This window comes from Triticum dicoccoides, chromosome 2A (assembly GCF_002162155.2).
Source record: "Triticum dicoccoides isolate Atlit2015 ecotype Zavitan chromosome 2A, WEW_v2.0, whole genome shotgun sequence".
Taxonomy (NCBI): domain Eukaryota; kingdom Viridiplantae; phylum Streptophyta; class Magnoliopsida; order Poales; family Poaceae; genus Triticum; species Triticum dicoccoides.
The window spans coordinates 415,476,515-415,482,514 of NC_041382.1; positions in this window are offsets into that span (position 1 = coordinate 415,476,515).

Here is a 6,000-nt window from a genome sequence, read left to right on the forward strand (position 1 = left end):
AAGGGACCATGAGCCGAGGCTTGATGCCCTTCAGGATTTCTTGATTCGCCCTCTCAGCTTGACCATTAGACTGGGGGTGAGCCACGGACGCTACATCAAGACGGATGTGCTCTCATTGGCAGAACTCCTCCATCTCACCTTTAGAAAGGTTCATACCATTATCTGTGATGATGCTATGTGGAAAGTCGAAACAGAAAATAATCTTTTTGAGAAATTGAATCGCCGTGGCTGCATCACATTTACTGACGGGCTCCGCTTCAACCCATTTGGTGAACTTGTCAACCGCCACCAACAGGTGGGTCTTCTTGTCCTTAGAACGCTTAAAGGGTCCAACCATATCAAGCCCCCAAGTAGCAAACGGCCAAGTGATGGGAATCATGCGTAACTCCTGAGCAGGAACATGAGCACGACGTGAAAATTTCTGACAAGCGTCACACCGCTTTACCAAGTCTTCCGCATCAGAATGAGCTGTCAACCAGTAGAACCCGTGTCAGAAAGCCTTAGCAACCAAGGACTTTGAGGTGGCATGGTGACCGCAATCCCCTTCATGGATTTCCCATAGAATCTCTTGTCCTTCTTCAGGAGAAATACAACGATACGCCTGGAACACTAGAACGGTGCAACTCGCCATTGTGAACAACCATAGACTTGGACCGCCGGACTATCTGCCTGGCGAAAAGTTCGTCTTCTGGTAATTCGCCCCGGTTCAGATACGCCAAATATGGAACCGTCCAATCCGGAGTGGCATGTAGAACGGCTACCAACTGGGCCTCCGGATCAGGAACAGCTAAATCCTCTTCTGTAGGCAACTTTACAGACGGGTTATGCAAGATATCTATAAAGGTATTAGGTGGTACCGGTTTACACTGAGATCCCAGCCTGCTTAGAGCATCTGCTGCTTCATTCTTGCACCGGTCGATGTGCTCCACCTGATAACCCTTAAAGTGACCTGCTACAATATCCACCTCGCGCCTATAAGCCGCCATGAGCGGATCTTTAGAATCCCAAGTACCAGAAACTTGCTGAGCCACCAGATCAGAATCTCCAAAGCATCGAACCCGGCTTAAGTTCATTTCCTTAGCTACACGAAGACCGTGGAGCAAGGCCTCGTACTCCGCTGCATTGTTAGTACAAGGAAACATTAAGCGGAGAACATAACAAATCTTATCTCCTCGAGGGGAAGTGAGGACAACTCCAGCCCCCGAGCCTTCCAGCTGCCTGGATCCATCAAAGTGAATGGTCCAGTGTGTATTATCCGGTTTGTCTTCTGGTGCCTGTAACTCGGTCCAATCATTGATGAAGTCCACAAGCGCCTAAGATTTGATAGCTGTTCGGGGTGTATACCTCAAACCATGGGGACCAAGCTCAATCGCCCACTTCGCAACCCGGCCAGTTGCCTCTCTATTCTGGATTATATCACCCAAGGGAGCAGAACTGACCACTGTGATAGGATGACCTTGAAAATATTGCTTGAGTTTCCTACTTGCCATGAAAACTCCATACACTAGCTTCTGCCAATGCGGATATCTTTGCTTTGATTCGATCAGTACCTCACTGATATAATAAACTGGTCGTTGAACCCGATATTCTTTTCCGGCCTCCTTACGTTCAACCACAATCGCCACACTGACCGCCCGGGCGTTGGCAGCCACGTACAATAATAGAGGCTCATTATCAACTGGAGCAGCGAGGACAGGCGGTTCAGCTAGCTGCCGCTTCAATTCCTCGAATGCTGCATTGGCGGCATCAGTCCAGACGAATTTATTTGTTTTCTTCAACATCTGATACAGGGGAATCGCCTTTTCTCCCAAACGGCTGATAAATCGGCTGAGGGCTGCAATCCGGCCCGCCAGACGCTGAACATCATTGATACATGCCGGTTTAGCCAAGGATGTGATTGCTTTGATCTTTTCCGGATTTGCCTCAATACCTCTGTTAGACACAAGAAAACCCAAGAGTTTGCCTGCCGGAACACCAAAAACACATTTGTCCGGGTTGAGCATCATTTTGTAAACCCGAAGATTGTCAAACGTCTCCTTGAGATCATTTATCAGGGTTTCCTGCTTCCTGGATTTCACCACAATGTCATCCACAGGCATGAACATTACGCCCGATCTGCTTGTGAAGACAATTTTGCACGCAACGCTGGTAGGTTGCTTGGGCACTCTTGAGCCCAAAGGGCATAGAAACATAGCAGAAGGCTCCAAAGGGAGTGATGAAGGCCGTCTTCTCCTGGTCCTTAACTGCCATCTTAATCTGATGATAACCTGAATAAGCATCCAGGAAACTCAGGCGCTCACAACCCACCGTTGCATCAATAATCTGATCAATACGCGGGAGAGCGAAACGATCTGCCGGGCAAGCTTTATTCAAATCAGTGTAGTCCACACACATACGCCAAGTGCCATTTTTCTTAAGAACAAGCACCGGATTAGCCAACCATTCGGGATGAAACACTTCAACAATAAACCCAGCTGCCAGCAGCCGGGCTACTTCTTCGCCGATGGCCTTGCGTCTTTCTTCGTTAAAGTGGCGAAGGTACTGTTTGACCGGTTTAAACTTAGGATCAATATTTAGCGTGTGCTCAGCGAGTTCCCTCGGTACACCTGGCATGTCAGAAGGTTTCCATGCAAAAATGTCCCGGTTCTCACGGATGAACTCGATGAGCGCGCTTTCCTATTTCGGATCCAGATTTGTATTGATACTAAACTGCTTGGATGAATCACCTGGGACGAAGTCAACGAGTTTAGTCTCATTAGCCGGTTTGAACATCAGGGCCGGGGCATGCTCCATTGTAGGCTTCTTCAGAGGGGTCATGTCCGCTGGATCAACATTGTCTTTATAGAATTTCAGCTCCTCTGTTGCACAAACCGATTCAGCATAGGCCGCTTCACCTTCCTCGCAATCCAAGGCAATCTTTCGACTCCCATGTACCATGATCGTCCCCTTATAACCCGGCATTTTGAGCTATAGATAAACATAACAGGGCCTCGCCATGAACTTCGCGTAAGCCGGCCGTCCAAATAGCGTGTGATATGGACTCTGGATTTTCACCACCTCAAAGGTCAACGTTTCAGACCTGGAATTAAGCTCATCTCCAAACACAACTTCCAAAGCAATCTTCCCCACAGGGTATGCCGATTTACCTGGTACTACACCATGAAAAACAGTGTTTGACGGTTTAAGATTCTTATTTGTCAACCCCATGCGACGGAAAGTCTCATAATACAGGATGTTGATGCTGCTCCCTCCATCCATCAGAACCTTGGTAAACTTATAGCCCCCTACATGAGGGGCTACCACCAAAGCTAGTTGACCTGGATTGTCAACCCGGGGTGGGTGATCCTCTCTGCTCCACACAATAGGCTGCTCCGACCATCGTAGATAATGCGGTACAGCCGGTTCAATAGTATTGACTGCCCTCTTGTGAAGTTTCTGATCCCGCTTGCACAAGCTGGTAGTGAACACATGATACTGTCCGCTGTTCAACTGCTTAGGGTGACTCTGGTAACCTGACTGTTGCTGATTCCCTTGGTTATTCTGCTGGTTATTACCATGGTTGTTTTGATGGCCCTGGTTGTTCTGAAATCCAGAGCTTGAACCGCCGCCCCCATGGAAACCTGGGCCTGAACCGCCGGGTGGATCCTGATCATACCGGTATAAATCAGAATTTTTGAACTCCCTCATTATGTGACAATCTTTCCAAAGATGTGTGGCAGGGGCCTCCTTGGTTCCATGCTTCGGGCAGGGCTGGTTTAACAAACGCTCCAGATTCATGCCGTGCTGGGGCAGTTTACCTTTGCGACGCTGCATATTTGTGTTAGCCACCAAATCTGAATTATCCGCTTTACGCTTACTGTTATTCCCATGGCCCCCTTGGTTGTGGTGCTACCCTTTTTCACCGCTGTTCTTCTTTCCCTTCTCCGGTTTGTCCTCCTCTGAATCCGGATCCTTGGTATTATCTGAATCAGCATACTTAACTAAAGCGGCCATGAGTGTTGACATGTCGCTGCAATGACGTTTGAGCCTTCCCAACTTCTGTTTTAACGGCTTGAAACGGCAATTGCCCTCCAACGTTAATACTGCGGTATCTGCATTAATACGATCTGACGAATGCAAAATCATCGAGGCTCGTTTAACCCAATGGGTCGTGGACTCCCCTTCCTCTTGGACACAAGCGGCCAGATCTACAATTGACATCGGCTGCTTGCACGTATCCTTGAAGTTCTGGATAAACCGGCGCTTTAATTCGGCCCATGAGTCGATAGAGTTGGTTGGCAAGCTCTTCAACCAAGTACGAGATGTTCCTTCCAGCATCATGGTGAAATACTTAGCACAAACCGCCTCATCCACATCTAACATCTCCATTGCCATCTCATAGCTCTCCACCCACGCTTCTGGCTGCAAATCGGCTATGTAATTTGGTACCTTACGAGGTCCCTTGAAATCCTTGGGCAATCGCACATTACGCAATGCGGGAGTTAAACATAGAACCCCTAGGGAACTAAACATTACCCCTGGCTCCACGGAGGCAGTGGGGTGAACTGGAGTATGATGTCGTGCTTCGTGTCGAGCTGTCAACTCGGCCCCCCGTCGTGCGCGGCCGTGGTCCACAACATCTTGCGCATTAGCACCTCCCCCGGCCGAGTTGTTCCCTCGTGGCGAATTTCGGTGGCGTGTGCTACTGGATACGGACGGTTCATCCTCCACGTGTCTGCTATAACTCCGACTTGGACAGGGAGTGGAATGAATCCTCTCACGGCTGTGTGAATACGCTTGCTGTTGATTCAGTGTTGTCTGAAGGAGATCCCTGGCCCGACGCGCTTCCACTGCCACTGGTGATTCGCCGTCGGTTGGGAGAGCCGCTAGGCGTGAAGCGACGGCCACAATATTATCCAATGGGTTGGAATAATGCCCGGGCGGCGTAGATGATACAACGTTGTTCTGGCGAGGCAGGTTTGTTGCACGTGGCTGAACCGGCGCTCCTGCTTCCGGTGCCCCCGCCCGGTTTGGCGCGGGTTGATTACCAGCTCCTCCACCTGGCGTGTTGAAGAGATTTTGCGGCTCATAAACCGACGGGAGACGTGATCGGTACCTTCTTCTCATGACCTCTTCTGAAGCATTCTGATCTAGTCTAATCCGGTAAGCCTGTGCTTCCAACTCGGCCCGCTCTGTGGCCATCCTAGCATTCTCTGCTGCCAGGTCCGCTTTAGCCTGGGCTATCTGATCTTTTGCCTTTAGAATCTCCGCATTGTGCTGATCCCTGGCTGCTGTGTCAACCTCCGCGGACATCAGTGCTGCTAGAGCGTCGAACAAATCAGACAAGACTTGGGTCGGAGGCGGCGCCGAGCTTCCTGCACCTGCTGGCGTGGCCGTTGTTGAACCGGAGAGTACTGCTGTGGCGGTAGATGAATGAGGCGTCGGTCGTGTGTCGGCCATGAAGACAGCGGCCCGGTTTGGCAGATCGGGGGAATCTGGAATACTGTTGCCCTCGGATCCTCCCTCAATCCGGGCATCGTACAATTGGTAGAGCGATTCGGTTTCTCTGGAAGACTCGTCATCACTGCGGACTACGTTTTCTCCATCGGAGATCGGTTCCTCCTCGTAACCTGAACCATGGATGACACCCACGAAAACATGCCTGGCCTCAGGCTGAACCGGTGAAGAACTTGCGTGCCGAGCCGTCTCGATGATGTCGGTGCGGGTGTCCGGCTCGGGGGCCGGTTCGCCGATCTTGCCGATGAAGACGTGAATCCCACCAAAGGGGACCCGGTACTCGTATTCGATTGAATCAGCCTCGGGACCCCATCCTGCGTTGTCGATGTAGAGCTTGCCGCGGCGACTCTTCATCATCCGGCCCATAGCGTATCCCTTCAGTCCATCGAAATTGCCCTTCAAGAACTCGAAACCATCGTGCGATAGCCCCACGGTGGGCGCCAACTGTCGTGCGATTGTCACGGCAGATGTCCTCATGGAAGGACTTAGTCGTGGAGCCATCAC